The 16,077-nt window shown below is 41.4% G+C and overlaps 1 protein-coding gene across 3 annotated transcripts in view; it reads left to right on the top strand.

Moving 5' to 3' along the window:
- The first annotated feature begins 618 nt into the window (after positions 1-618).
- LOC149080805 (uncharacterized) overlaps positions 619-16,077 on the top strand; it is a 79,679-nt gene continuing 64,220 nt past the window's right edge. Inside the window, exon 1 of one of the 3 annotated variants that reach the window (XM_089237480.1) lies at positions 619-1,089. The gene's annotated coding sequence lies outside the window, so the exon portion shown is untranslated. The remainder of the gene's footprint in view (positions 1,090-16,077) is intronic. The other 2 variants (XM_089237481.1, XR_016193390.1) reach the window with 2 other exon arrangements.

Raw genomic sequence — 16,077 nt, 5'->3', positions numbered from 1 at the left:
AAACATAATTTTTGATTCGAATATATATATTTTTTGCGAATTAATGAAAAATTTTAATCTGAAGTATTTTTGTGTATGATTGCAAAATTTTTTATGTGAAAGTGTTTTTGGATCGAATGCAAAATTTTCGTGCGAGTCCATGGTACGTTTTGGAATTAAGTTTTTTTTCTACGAATGAACGCACAATTTCGGTTTCAAATTTTTCGCTAGTGAATGCAAAGTTTTCAATTTGAGAAATATTTTTGCAAGTAAATGCAAAATTTTTGATTTGAAGAAAAAAGAAAAAAACTCACGGATGGGCATTTTTTTAATTAATTTTCTTTTTCTTGCAGACGAATGAAAAATTTTTGATAAATTTTTTTTTTTTTTTTTTGGCGAATGAATACAAAATTATCAAGTCGAGAATTTTTATTTGTTTACCTTCACGAATAAATGCGAAATTTCTGATTTGGGGAAATCGTTAAGCGAAAAATTTTCAGTATCTCTCCCCACTCATGAAGAAATCATACACACACAAAATAAATTTGGCTATAAAAAGTGTTTTGGCGAGATATTTGGCGTGATTGGATCTTCATTACAACCCGAGAAACGAACTTCCTCCTCACGCTGTAGATGCGTGTGGTAGTGATGCAAAAAAAAGACCAAAGCAGCTGTGCGTGCGTTCCAGTAAAGAAGTGTCCCTTCGCTTCTCCTTCTCTCAAAGATCGAAAAAACATGTAACAAACGTTTCCCACGGGACCCTCTTTTTTTATTCAATAGGGGAAAAAAAACCTTAATATTTTAGTAATATTTTACTATAAGCTCTCCTTTTTTTTATATTTTTTCTGTGGCCCCATTTCCGTCTCCACAGAGAGAGAGAGACTGTTTATGGGTGCATTTACCCGGAAATGTGTGAAAGTTGGTTTTAGTGTCCAGGTGACGACGATGATGTGACAATGCCGTGCGTGGTGTAATTATGTGTGACACGAATTCTTGTCATGTTCGAGAAGTTTACATGGATTTTCATGATACATATCTCTGTGTGATTTGCGTTGTTTGTGTGTCCAGGGAAGTGTGTGATCATCTGGAATATATTTGAAGTGTGAAGAGGTGAGTTTTTTTTAAAATTAAAATTTTTATTCAATCAATTATGTCGGGGTCCGGGGCACCTTGAGAGCATAGACATCGGAACCTAGGAAACGAGGTCATTTGATTCCCCCAGTAATTAATCTGAAAAAATGCAATGCACCTTCCCTCTCCTGCGTACGCGCTTGAGTCCCGTATATACGGGACGGCCAGCAACTTTCAGCACCCCAATGTTTTCTTCATGTCGGTTTCTCCGCTTGAGAGCCGAATTTATATCATAAAAACACTTTTGTTTGTTAAAACTTTTCCATTAATTTCGAAGGATGGGCTCTAGTTTGATTTGGGACCCCCAGACATCCATTACAAAAAAGGTACAGATGTTCATTATACTACTTAATTTGATAAAATTTTAAATTATTCCAATTGTATTGTGTAGGGTTTCTTTTTGAGCCCGCTCCACATCCTGCAGCGGGCCCCTAAGACTGGGATGCTTTGGTAGGCCTCAACCCAGAATTATTTTAAGGGTTCCCCCCCCCCCCCCTTTATACTTAGTAAACTTATGGGAGGGGTATAATCGTTCCTAGCCTTACCCAAGATTCAGAGCTGTCAGACCCATCCTTGTGGGGGCATGCCCCACATCCTGTGGGGCAACACTTTTTTGCGTAACGGAACCCGTCTAATAATGATTTCCTGGTTCTAGGCCTGAGGTTTCTCACGTACTACGTTACCTGGAACCCTTCACGATTACCGCAGAGCCGGGTTTTAATGTATGGCCCACCCGGCCACAGAGGAGGAGTGGGGGGGGGGTACTCTTATGTTAATGATATCTAATACTTTGATTTTCGAAATTATGTAAATTGGTAAGCTGGTACTTTCAGTGCAAGGTCCTTGATAGTGTAGAGAAGGAACCAGGTTAGGATACCGTTTCACAGAACCCAAACAAACATGGATGTTTCTAAAATATTTTTTCCATCTCGCTGCAAATGATAATTTATAGCTCTTGATAGCTTGGAACCCCGGGGTTCTGTCATGGAACACACGTTGAAAACTGATCTAAGAAACTTTTACATGAATGGTTTGTCCGCAAACACATGCTGTGAATTCTTTAGTTCGAAGATTCCTGAGGTCCGCGGAATACCTTTTGAAAGTACAGGCCTATACACGATGTCAAGATTTTGTTAAGCTTTTGAAGTTGAATGCATGTTGTGGGCAGTATTAACTTTTTTTTTTTGTCATACGTCGTCTAATATTTTGCGGTAGCCTGATGTTGCTGCACTCACGACTGCCGAAATTCATTCCTGTCCACAGGTCACTAAGGTCAAAGATATTTGGTTGGTCAAGATTAATACTTTAATATTAATTACTGTATTGGCGGTTTTGAGCAAATTCAGTATGAAAATTGAACAAGGCTCGTATGGGGAGGATCAGTGGGAATCGCCAGACGTACTTGTCAAGCGCGTTATATACTACCATGCGTGCCCTAAATGTCAGTCAGCATCGGCCATCATCCAACAGTACGCCGTCTTAACAACACTAAGCCCGCCCCTCAGACAGTGATGTCCCCCCCCCCCTTTTTTTTCCTTAAGAGCCAAACGTATTTCTTTGCTGAGCTTTTCTAGTAATCGCACGGAAAAAATTTAGGTGCCAACACTGACTTTTTAGTCGCCATGACCACCTGGCTGGCGCCTGAGATTTGTCAAACCTCGCAAATAGAGCGTTAGAATTTTCAGAAACGGATGGACAGGCAGAGACGTTTTTTTCAGGAATTATTAGCAAGCAATAGATTGAAGGACATTGAATGCCACTATGGGTTATAGGCTGCTCAGCCTTCCTGGCTTCTAATTCGCCCTACTATGGGTAAATTAGAAGTCAAGAATATTTGGAATAATGGGACAAGTGTGTCAAAATTTGTACAGCCCACAAGTAGTGATAAAATAAATCCGCCATTGAGGATAGGGTCTACAACAGCCTACCAAAAACCAATCTGTCCTTACTCAATTTTATTGAATTTATATAATTTTTCCTTGGCATCCCCTTACCCAATCTTAAACCAACCTACAATGTCCTGCATTTTATCATAGCTTCTACTGCCTAAACTGTCTGTGTCTCCCAAAGGGGTGGTATCGCCCACTTCAGAAAGCTCTTAAAATTGGTTAAGATATTTTTGGGAAATTTATTGACAAAGAAATAATGCAGCCGTCCCTGAGGTTAATCTGGGCTTTTTCTCTCTTCAAGAGAAACGAATAGAGGGGGGGGGGGGTTCCAAATGGGAATAACAGCTTGGATGAGAGCTAACTTCCAGCATAATAAGAGGATTACGTAGGTCGTGGAGGGGAGTTGAGGTCCCTATTTTGAGGCCTCTTGTTCCACGAGTGAAACATTTGTGTGGGGTCGGGATTTGACTTCACATCGAGTTTAGTGGATTTACAGTCAAAATCGGTTATAACGACATTTCTGCTATAGCGTCCATGATTTAAGGTCCATAATGATCTCCACAGAAGATAATGTTAACGAACCTTGCTTTTTTACGTCCATGAAAACGCAACAACCTCACACCTAAAGACAAATTTTCCATCGTTTCTATGGCATTTTGCTATGAGATTCATTAGCTATGAGCATTAGAGTCGATTACACTGAAAGAATGAAAAGATTTATTACATGTATGATGCTTCCACTTGCTCATTGGCATGGCCCGTATATACAGGACATTTTCCTTATAGAAATGTTCCGTTTTTTCCCATTTCATCGAAAATACCTTACTTCATTTCATTTCCTTATCTACAGAATCGGGGATGAAGGTAATTTGCATAATATATAAAATATGTTTTCATTCACATGTGAATACTCACCTCACTTTTTTTCCATGTTATTTTTTTGTTCCCGTAAAGTAAATTCTATCAGACTTGCTGTAGCACTGAATTATTTCAAAAGCAATATTTGACGATTTCTCGGCAACAATTAACACGTTTGGCGAGAATCAGCGATGTCCCATATTTTTTTCGATTGAATATGGTCACCGTAATTATAATGAAACAACTCCATTCATAGTATTTGATTACATCAGATTATACTTTTTCTTTTTTGAAAGGGTTTGAAAACGTCAACCTTGGTTGTAACGACAAAATTTCTTCGAAATGGTTATAACAGAGTTGGATTGAATTCTGCAAACACGCGTCGATCCAGGACGAGGTGTCGGCAGGGGGAGAATTGTGCAAGTTCGTTTGATCGTCCCGTATCTTACGGGACAGACAAATTTTCCCATACATTTTATTCGGCTCTTGAAAAGGACGGTCGTTCTCACCCCCCCCCCCCACCCCATTTCTGGATCCACGCCTGAGTGAAGGCAGACACACATCTTCAGCTGCGAATAGAGCGGAGGCAGATTTCTCCAGTTGCGAATGAAGTCGAGGCAGACATATTCAGCTTCGAATGAAGTGAAGGCAAGCATCTTCATCTGTGAAGGAGCAGAGCCGCATATCTTCAGCTGTCAATGGAGCGGAGGCAGGCATCTTCAGCAGCGAATGAAGCTGAGGCAGGCTGATCTAGGGCGATGTGTTGGAGAAGTGACTAATTGTGTAGGATCATCCCGTATTTTACGGGACAGATACATTTTCCTCATATTATTCGGCTCTTGGGAGGGGTGATCGCGCCCCACTCCCTCTGGATTCGCGCTTGTCTGCAAGACTCGGTACAATGCACGAGTATAGACCAAATCGGACCTTAAAAATAGACTCAAATTGCGGTCATCGCACCCGTTGTTCAAGCACACCGATGTCCATCAAGGATCAGGGAAAACTGAGCTAATGAGGAGAATTTCGTTGTTGGAATCAACGAAGCCCGAAGACAAAACTCTCGATTTTTTTTTCTCCAAAGTGTTGAAAGATAGAGCTGCTCCATTAGTATTTATCACATGGGACCAGGAAGATCCCAACTGGTATCACAGTAAGATGCATCAAGCCATGCAGAACGACACTTCTCGGCTTAAGTCTGCTGTAGTTGAGTGCTGAACAAACTTTGGTCATTACTAGACATGCTTGGTTAGATAAAGTAGGATTTGATCACGCTCAACACGTGGTCAACCGGTCAGAAGCCTTGCATAAAGAGGAGGGGTGGTTGTCCAGATTCCGTGCAAGGTCTTGACCCTTGTCTCGGTCGGATGGACCTCATCTATTGTACCGCGCCGCGATATTTCTGCTGCGCTGTTTAAATTTATTGATATCGATTAAGAAATTATCTCTTGTTGCACAATCGACTTAGTTTCCAGATCCTCATAGTCGATAATTGCATAATGACATTTATATCGGCAGTTAGCATCTATAGTTTGGATGTTTTCCACCGCTGTGGACCGATAGATTGACATGTGACATTGAGAAAGACTTTCGTTTGCGACTCTCATGCCTTGACTGACTTCCGGACTTGACAGCTTATTCACCAGCAAGTGAATAAGTCAGTCATCGTGTATTTTTCAGCGACGACGTGCAAACAGGGTCGTAACGTTCACTGTGGTGACCTCAGAAAGGATAACTTCTGGGTCTCCCGGATGCCAATCTTCCTACGTCTAACCGAGATTTTAGGACATTGCCTTGTTTGCAATTAAGTGGTTATGGTTCAAGGTGCGAATGCGACTCTATCAAGAAAAGATCTCGTCACAGCGAAAGACAGACCTACAAAATCCCATCAGGGCTTGACGCATTCCCAGGTTGCCACGGCGATTATATAATCTGTATTGGCGCCTAAAATTTTCTGTCTGATTGCTTAATTGGAGTCTATGGATGACACATAATTTTCTGATTTCATGACAGTGTTTCCCCGAACATAAGAATATGTAAAATCTCTGAAAAGTCTGAAAAAAAAAACCTGTTTTGCTTGTGTGCGAACAAATTCATGCTCAGCTCCTAAGATATTTGCTGGCGCCTGGATTTTCTTTCGATTTGTCAAGCTATGAAATACATTCCATGTAATACTTAATGTATCCCATGATATACATTCAGCTAGATTTACTATTATTACCATGCCATCCCCCTCCCCGGGGGGGGGGGCGTAAAAGAACCGTATCAAAGCATAAATAAGCACACACATCAATATCCTCATCTCGCCGCGACACACACACTTTGAGAAACTGTTGTGGAGGGAAAATAGATCTTGATGGGTAGTAAACAGGTGAGTTAATTGGATTTCCTTGGGACACTTCACCCAACGGTACGGCCCTGGCCAACACATTGAGAATATTTACCGTATGTTTGTTATCTAGTGGGTGTTACCCCGGGAATGGAAAAAAAGCATTCAGAATCTTGCTTCATCTTTTTGTCTTAGAATACGGAATTCAAGAAATTGCATGAATAGCCCGTTATGTTTCAGATCTGAAACACCACTATATATCATTCGTAACTGACACGTTTCTACCCTCTTAACATCAGCCATTGTTTAACAAAACTTAAGTAAATGAAAAAAAGCAGTAACCTACACACACATAAGGGTTGGCTGCTGCGGCATCTACCGTCATCCATCTTCGAAGCCTTGAACTTCATATCTTTAACCTGAAACAAGAAAAATCATTGTACTTCCGTCATTATGGGCGCCCTTCCCCCGTCGTGGTCCACATTTTCCAACTCTAGTTTTTTTTTCTGTTATTTTTATTACCAGTTTTTTTTTTGTTTTTCATTTTATGCTATAAAAATACAGGTTCTTGTAATGTAATGCGCAGTAACCAGCCCCCTTTTCTTATTCTGGTAATATTGATATTATCCGACATAAAATTTGCATTTCAATAATGTGACCTTTTTGAAGTGAGTTTTGCGGTTTCGAAACTTTTTTTTTTTTTTAATGGAAAATTGTTTTTCTACTCAGACTGGTTTTTTTTCCTTGTGGTTGCGGTTTTCCCATGGAAAACTCCATAACCTAGCGTTTGCAAATGCATTTCCGAGGCGAAGGCCGGGATTACACTATAAAAGTTTGATAAATGTCCTTTTATAAAACTTGAAAAATGCTACCAATAAGATAATCGGTTGCATTTTCTAGAATGCAACCAATAATCTTATTCATATAGAAGCTATTATTCGTGTCATTCACGAGTTATTAGTTGATTGTTGACGCCGTCCATGCACGGTGCCTTTCAACATATATATATATATATATATATATACACACAGTCAAACCTCGTTAATGAGTCACTCTTGGGAGAGCAAAAATATGACTTAGTAAGCGGAGTGACTCGTTAAGCGGAGTAAGCCATAGCTGTGCCAATTCCTGCCTGAGGACAATTGGCACTTACAAAAAGTGACCCGGTAAGCGGAGTGACGTATTAACCGGGTGACGCACTAACGATGTTTGACTGTATCCACTCCAAGGTTGAAATATTCTATCTGCTTCCATAGGTTAGATGATAGAGCACTCGTCCGGCAAGTGAGAGACCGGGGTTCGAGTCCCCGTGGGGCAGTGATGAATTTTCTTCCTTGTAATCTTTATCTTCACAAATAACCAGTCTTTCAATGACTCTTGTATCAATAATCTTAGTGGTGTTATTTTTCAAGTTTTATCAAACCTTTATAGTGTAATCCCAGCCTAACTATGAATATTGTTCGTTAATTGTACTCTTAAAATCACTTTCTTGTTTTAAATTCTAAAGCCGGGATTACGCTATAAAAGTTTTATAAAATTCCTTTTATAAAACTTAAAATCTAGCCAATGAAGCTCATAGGTTAGATTCGAGCAAATGCAACCAATAATCTTATCGGTTGAATTTTTCAAATTTTATAAAAGAACTTTTAGAAAACTTTTATAGTGTAATCCCGACCTAAGGCATATGATTCCAGCTGGTGTCGGGGTTCTGCGGTACGAAAAACTGCCAAAATTTTCGTTAATACTGCTATCAGAAGTGTTCTTGTTTGTTTGGGTTCCATTGGTACAGTCTCGTAACCGTCAAGGGTTCCGCGCGAACGGTCGGAAACCTATGTTCTTTTAGGAATCCTGGAAACGATATCCATGTTGATAAGAAATCCTTGAAATGGTACCTGTGGTCATTCTCACGAAATTTTACTTGCTGATAAATGCAGTCAGCAGCGAAGTTTGTTCAAAATTCATGGTAAAAAAAAAAATAATTGAGTTTAGCCATGTTAAGAGATAGGCGAATCCGACCTGGCATTTTGCCTTTTTCAGCATTTGGTATTTACTCTTGACACTAGCGAAACAACATATTCTATCTGTTTTAGTAGCACATTTTCAACATTTTTAAATTTGTTTTGTCAACTACATTTTTACTTTTTTTGTGTGTGTGTTTCTCGCTCTTTTGTCCCGTCAATTTCATAGGGACAACCGATTTATAATTTGTTTTTTTGTTTTGCTTGAGCGCGAGTGATACTCTCAAAGCAACGTCTTCAGATGAAACTTTACTGCAGTTTGATGTTGCAGTCAAGAAATTTGGATTTCTTTAGAATTTTTATCTCGTCCCCCCTCTATTTTGTGATTTAAGTTTTAAAGTTTTTTAATTTAAGTCTTACCTGATGCCAAGAGAGAGACATTTTTGTATGTTTTGCAACACTCAAAAAAAAAACAACAAAAAACAAATCGAGCATGTCGAAAACATGTGCTTTCCATAAATAATACAGGTCTCTCCGAACTGGAAACACGTGGTGAAGTGAAAATAATGTTCAGTTATACAGGGTGCATAGCAAACAGGACGGTGTGGCATTTCACTAGCGAACCGTTGATCCTAGAGGTATACTTCCAGTTAGAAAAGGTTTCCAGTAAAGTTTGTACTCAGATATGTTTTCCATGTTTCAAGGGGTTGTATTGTTATTAAAATTTAAAAAAAAATTAACTTTTTATGCAGTCCCCGTGTGCCCCGAAACCCAATTAGGAAGTTGTTGCCCTGTCTCTCCTGTTGCCAACAAAAACATTCCGTGATATAAGTGCAATATTCACTGACATATCCGAATTCGAAAAACGGAGGAAATTTGGGTAAAGACTACATTAAATGCGGGTAAGGTGGTTTTTCCGTATTTAACGCTGTTTTTTTCCCAACTTCCCTCCGTGTTTTGAATTCGAATATCTCGTTGCACTTAGAAGAATGGAATTTTTTTTTTTATGGCATTAGAGGAGACGGGGCAAACTGGGTTGTGGGGCATTTTTTTAAATAAATACACAACCCCTTGCAACATGAATGACATATCTGTGTGCTACACGTTATTTGGAAACCTTATCTAATTGGAAGTATACCTCTAGGCTCAACGGTTCACCAGTAAAATGCAATATCCCCCCGTTTGCGCAATGCACAAAAAAGTAGCCTAGGGAAGGATATTCAGAATAAAAGCACCAGTAGCATATTTACGGGAGGGGGCTTAGCAGGCTAGCCCAGGGTGGTAAGTTCACAGAGGCGGAAAATTTGACGAATGTGGGGGGGGGGGTCGAGAACATTAGTAGAATGGGAGAAGCGCTGCAAAACTTACACAACCCCTTAATAAATCCCATGGTTCACACAAGGGTGGGCTAACAGTGCTCCAGTCCTGCAGCCCGAAATGATTTTCATCATTTGTTTGTAATCCCATCCTTCAAACTCACTATAAAGGGGCCGTAAAAAGCCCAGCCTGGGTACCCCAAAAAATATCCCAACTTAGGAGCCCTGCTACAGAATGTGGGGGAGGGGGCATGATAAATTCACATTTGCCCAGACAGCTAGATCAGTGTGACCAAAAGAGTGTGAAAGCATGTGAATGACCAAAAGAGTGATCTAGAGCAGTGGTTCGCAATCTTTGGAAGCCCGCGGCCCAGCAAATCTCTTTTGTGCAAGTGAAAGGCCCGGTCATACAGCTAACGAGAAATTAATAAGTTTAATAACGGCAAAAATGAAACTGCGAATCACACTCACGGCCCGGGTGTCACTTAGGGTCCGGCGGTTGAGAAACACTGATCTTAGAGCACGTGTAAGTAAACATGTAAATGATTAAGAGTGACCCACAAAGCCTGCAACCATGTCAGTGAGCAACCGAAAGAATGACCTAGAGTGTGTACAAGTATGTGAGCAACCAAAAGTGACCTTGTGACCAGGGTTCAACCATGTGGGTGACCAAAACTGTGTGCGAGCATGTGGGTGACCAAAACTGTGTGCGAGCATGTGGGTGGCCAAAACAGTGTGCAAGCATGTGAATGACTAAAAGATTGTCTTAGTGTGTGAGCATGGGAGTGACCAAGACCAAAAGAGAGCATTTAGAGCATAGTCTCCCAAACTTTTTGTTCCATTGCCCCCTTCATCAGCAATTTGTTTCCTCTATCGCCCCCCAACTCAAGTAAACCCATAGGATCCTATGTTAAGTCCGTAGCTTCTATCGCCCCCCTGGATCATTCCATCTCCCACCAGGGGGCGATATTGCCCACTTTGGGAAACACTGATTTAGAGAGACAGTTGTACGTGCAGGAGCGGTATCGGGGAGGGAGGGGGGGGGGGGACACAGCAAGTGGGTTATATTACAGGGTGGTGAATTCAAGGAAAGAGTAGTCAAGAAAATTAGAATAGATTGGGAGAAGGGCGGCAAAATTCGTATAGCCTAAAACCATAAATGCTCCTCTGAAAAGCACTCGCCTCTTTTTTTTTTTTTTTTCTGAATAAATCTAATTTGTGAAGTAATTTTTCCGATTCTAATCGATTTGAAACGATGTTCAAGTGATGGTGACTTTCTTCTCAATCTTTTAAACATAAAATTTGATTGGTTTAAGTCCTCCACTTGTCACTTATGTTTGTACAAATGCCACAAACGGAAAAAAAAAACGGGGATTTTAAGAATAAATTGAATCATCAATTGAAGCCGATTCTATCTGGTGACTTGTTTGTTTCATGACCTCAGGATAATATACTCATGATTATACTAATCGTCCATTTGTAGATAGCAATAAGTTTACGTCATTTATAACGGAACAGAGAAAAATGACCAAAACAGCTGTTATCGTCGCCATTACCAACCTGAACAAACACGTGCCCAATTTACATCAGCTCGTAACATTGTGGGTGCTCTAAATATCCATCGTGACCCGTTTTTTTTATACCCCCATCCTCTTATTATTAGGATGGATGTGTCTTCCATTGCGTGCTTGAACGCCGAAAAAAAAAAAATTGGCCTCTTTGGAGGACCTCTTACGATGATTTATTTATTTACTGGTTTTTTTGTCTCGTCGCTGGATGAATACATAATTAAGTGGTGGTTTGGTGATGTTGAACTTTGAATCGGTGCACGCACGCACCGGTGTTTGTTATAAATCGATTTGTGTTTTCTCGTGGGAAGCTGAATCTTTGTTCTTGTCGGACATTCCGCGAACGGAAGCAGGTGTGAGAATTTTCGATTTCCATTTTAAACGGGATGAAAAGATAAACGGGGATAACCATTTCCTCGACCGATCAACTATCGGATATGATTATGATTTCATATCAGTATATGCTTATTGCTCGAGAAACGTGATACGGTCAGGGTAAGTTAACGGAAAGAGAGCCATTAATAATTCTTGTAAACGCTTGGGAGGAAGGTCTCCGGGGCGGATTAAAAACGGGCATGAGTGTAAACTTGTATCCGGCGAATGGGCAGAGCCTATTCATCATAAGTTCAGACCCTGGGTGGGCAAGTATGAATTATTAGGGGGGGGGGGAATGACAAAAAGAGTGAAATAATAGAGTGTATGCAAGCAATGTGAATGGTTTAAAGAGTGACCTTAAGCGTGCGCAAGCATAGCATGTGAATGACCGAAACAGTGTGCAAGCACGTGGATAACTTGAAGCAGTTGCAAGCATATAAGCATATGAATGGTCAAGAGTGATCTAGAAAGTTTGTGAAGAATGACTTTGAGAGATTGTGAGCATGTTAGTGACCAAAAGAGTACGCAAGCATGTGAGCTGACAGAAGAGTATGCAAGTATGTGAGTGAACAGAAGAGTACGCAAGCATGTGAATGTCCAAAAGTGTACGCAAGTATGTGAGCGACCAAAAAGACTTAGAGACAGCCGTATTTACAGGTGGGTGGGGGATCCAGCGGGGCCTCCACGGGGCGGCGAATTCGAGAAATGAGTGGTCAAGAAAATTAGACTAGAATGAGAGAAGGACGGCAAAATTCGTGTAGCCCACTGGTGGCAAAACCTTAAATGCTCCTCTGGTTCTGTAATCCTCCACTCGTGACCACAATCCCATTGTGTCTCCTTTCAATTGTGTCTAGAAGAAAGCTGGTTTCTCTGGTCACTCGATCTAGACGTACCCATCTACCTGTGCAATTTATACATAACTACTTCACATTGTGTAACTGGTGACCTCCACACCATGATTTAGACTTTACAAAAAAAAAAAAAAAAGACAGGCATACATTAGCACGCGACGGATTGTTCCTCCGCACGGCACACATAAAACAAACAATAACTAGCAGTGGCGTGACTTGCAGGAATATTGAAATTCTCATTTGGTTGTGTATAACCGCCATTTTCCATAATATACACCACTGTCTAGCACAACGTAATGCGCAGCGGTGGCGTCATTGCAGTTGGCTCACTCACGTGATGCATCGGTATTATTATCTCTATATTAATGACCCTAATTAGTTTCTTATCCCTTAATTTGCATCAATTATGAATCGTTATAAGATCGACGAGAAAGTTATGTCGTACACAATGGACTTACCGGGCCGAAATTCGGCCTAATTAGCTGAGAATTGCGTGTCATTTTGAGCTTTTTTCTTGCAAAGGAACAATACGATACCGAGAATCCAGAGCAGACTTTCACACGTGTGTTTTCTTCTGGCCTTTGAAATATAATGAGTAAAGGGGGCCATGAGGTCACACAAACTAGGGACACATAATGGCTCATTGTTTCATGGCTACCGGACGGTGCGTAGATGGAAAGTAAGGTGATGAGAAGAATGTTCCGGGTCGGTTGCCACGGGTTTCAAGAAATATTGATGGCAGAATGCGTCTTGTGATCGGTGCATCTCGAACTGTAGGCCCACTTGGTGACCTTTGTCACTGGGCACCTTTGGTTCAAGGCGGAATAGCCTAAGTTCATTTGTCTGAACTCGTCCTATTCTTTTACGTACTTTCAAACCGGCCTAGTCTTTATCACCGATTATTTTGCCTTGTCAACCCCCCCTTCCGAATTTTTTTCCATGCCCCCCCCCCCACCCACCCACCCACCCTTCTTACGACAAATTCATAGCTTCCGTCCCTTCTGAAAACTTTCTCCCGATAGTCAAAAATGTTGGTGAAAAAGAAACAATTGAAAATTGAGATGCAGTACACATGGAGGATTTTGGCTGGATTTTCCAGGCGTGTCCGACCTTCGGAAACACTCTTTTGTCTGTATCGGATGGGGAGCCGGACGCGTCTGATAATAAAAGTACACATGGAGGAAGCAGACTTCCTATGGGCACGTAAAACTTCCTACGTACGTCTTTCGAGGAAAGTCCGATATGCATTTTGAAGGATACACGTGTCTTCTACGCATTTATATGAGTACGAACGCCGCCTTCAAATAACTAACAGAACGCACGTTTACTTTTCTATGAGTATGTAACACATCTTTCATTTCTGGGGAAACTTTCTGCCACTCATTTTTAAAAGTACGCCCAGCTCTTACACATATCTAGGGGAACACAAGCCCCCTATGCATTTCTAAGAGCACTCAGGCCTGCTACGTAACTCTAGGAGTAAGCCCTACTCACGGCTCTTGTGCATTTCAATGTCGCGCGCACAATGCTTCCTACGCAAAACTTGGATAAGCACATCTCACATACATTTCGTGAGGGGACATTTCTAAGCTTACGAATGCTCTAAAGCAGTGATTCCCAACGTGGACGTTTACGCCCTCAGGGGGGCGATGGAACGTTCCAGGGGGCGGTAGAAGCTACGGCTATAACATAGGATCCTATGGGTTAGATTGCGATGGGGGAAAAAATTTCTGAAGGGGGCGATGTGTCAAAAAAGGTTGGGGAACTATGCTCCCAAGGGGGCGTTAACGCCCACGTTGGAAATCATTGCTCTAAAGAGTGGCTACACACTTACTCTGACATGACGACGTGAATTCTGATTCGTGGGAGTTCTGTGACGTAGGATCAGATCACGTCAGTGTGTAGCCACTTTTACGCATTTCTAGGAGATATTATGCATTTATGGGAATAGCACATCTGCCACACATTTATAGGAATTCAGCAGATCCACCACCAGAGGCCCCGACATGAAGAAAACATTGGGGGGTGGGGGGGAGACCGTGGCTGAAAATTGCTGGTCATACACAGGAGAAAGAAAGTGCATTGCATTGTGATTTTCAGAAATTATTGGGGGGGGGGAGGGGTTCAAATGATCTCAGCCCCCCCCCCCCAGATTTCGGTGCCCATGACTACCACACATTTCTAGGAGTAAGCACTACCACGCGTTTCATGTGGTGCACAGCAAGCGTCTTACTAATTTCTGTAGGGGGGGGGGGTGGGGGTAAGCACAACTTACGCTCATTTTAAGGGATACGCGTGCCTCTTTCAAATTTCCCGGGGGGGGGGAAGGTGCAAGTCCCCAGTGTAGGGACTGTTAAGCATGAAAATTTGGCAACAACTACGAAAAGGAAAATAAAAACAATCAAGTTATATAAATTCACTGAAACGTGATAAAAAGCCAAGGGATAACACCAGAAGAGGTTCGACATCCTAGTAATCACGTGACTGGTGCCTTCGGAATCTTTGGCAATACATTTCTGATGATTTTTGGCAATACAGTGTACATTTTTTTAAATATCGTTTCATTGGATTCGAGGGGGAGCTATTATTTCTTGTATGAATCACCGAGTGCATTTTACTCCATTGTAGGTGCGGGACGTTCCTTTTGTGCCGGAAGCCACCTGTCACAAGCTGCGATACTATTGTGACGTCAAATGTGATTTTTTGTTGAGAAAGAATGTTCTAGCCTAGCGACATCTATATTATGTCGTCATAACCGGATGGCGAGGTCATAACACCGGCTTATAAATTTTTCTCTTTTCCTCATCCACACTTACCAGATGTCGTGTCTCCGCCGCCGTATATAATTTTGCCACATGGCAATTAACGGCCGCTTGTCGAAATTATAATAAACTAAAATTAGCTGCTGCTAGACACCCCATGTATGTTTTTGATACTATTTTCGTGCTCGTTATAGAACGAGGACGATGTTAATGGTAATGAAAATATATGGTAATGGTGACGAAGGGGGTAATGATCATTTGATAATAACGTCTGACCCACGTATGATGTCGTCTTTATGACTTGTTGTTGTTGACTTATATGGAATCTTACGGAGGTTTTCCCGCCAACCTGCTTTTTGGATTGTGGATATTTATGGCCAACGGTGATGTGAAATATAGACAGAGGAAAGTGGGGTTCGGCCAAGTGTTAATTAGTAATTGGTGTTTGATTATGGACTGTTGGTCGAGTGGGTCGCCTCACCGGTGCATCAACCTCCGATTCGACTGCTGGAGTGAGTACATATCCAGTGGATACGTCAGTGACATGGACCATCAAGTTTCATTTTTTATGTCTGATTTGTTCGAGAAGGTTTATTAATATTGATCGTTTATCAAGTTGAATTTTAACACAATTCATTTGCAATGATATTAAACATTTTAAATATAATACAGAGCTGGTTGATGATACCGTCTGGTCTCCAGACAGTTAAGGAAGTGTGTGTGTTCTTATCTTTTCTCGTCCTTCGTCGCTTGCTGGACTAGCCAGGTGCGAGCAAGAAGCAGGTGCAAGAGTTCGCCACACGTACATTACTGGACACATGTACCGTTAGGTCGCCTCGTGCTCAACACCGTCCAAATGACTTTTTTTCCGCTCGACACGAACTTGGATGAATCGATAACCTATCGTTTCACGAGCGTTGCTCATCTTGGGACTTGCTGAGCTCGTGAACAAAATGACGTTTTTCCTTCAAACCGTGCGACAACTACGGTCCATCTCCATGGGTAATTTTCTACCGAGAGAGTTGTGCCAAAAATGAGAACTTTTGAGTGGGTATCTAGTGTCC

Source organism: Pholcus phalangioides, unplaced genomic scaffold (genome assembly GCF_987345545.1).
Source record: "Pholcus phalangioides strain wild (caught in Gottingen) unplaced genomic scaffold, Ppha-v1.0 ptg000010l_1, whole genome shotgun sequence".
NCBI classification, from domain to species: domain Eukaryota; kingdom Metazoa; phylum Arthropoda; class Arachnida; order Araneae; family Pholcidae; genus Pholcus; species Pholcus phalangioides.
Note: the sequence above shows the minus strand (reverse complement) of the source record. Positions and strands in the feature narration are given on the sequence as shown.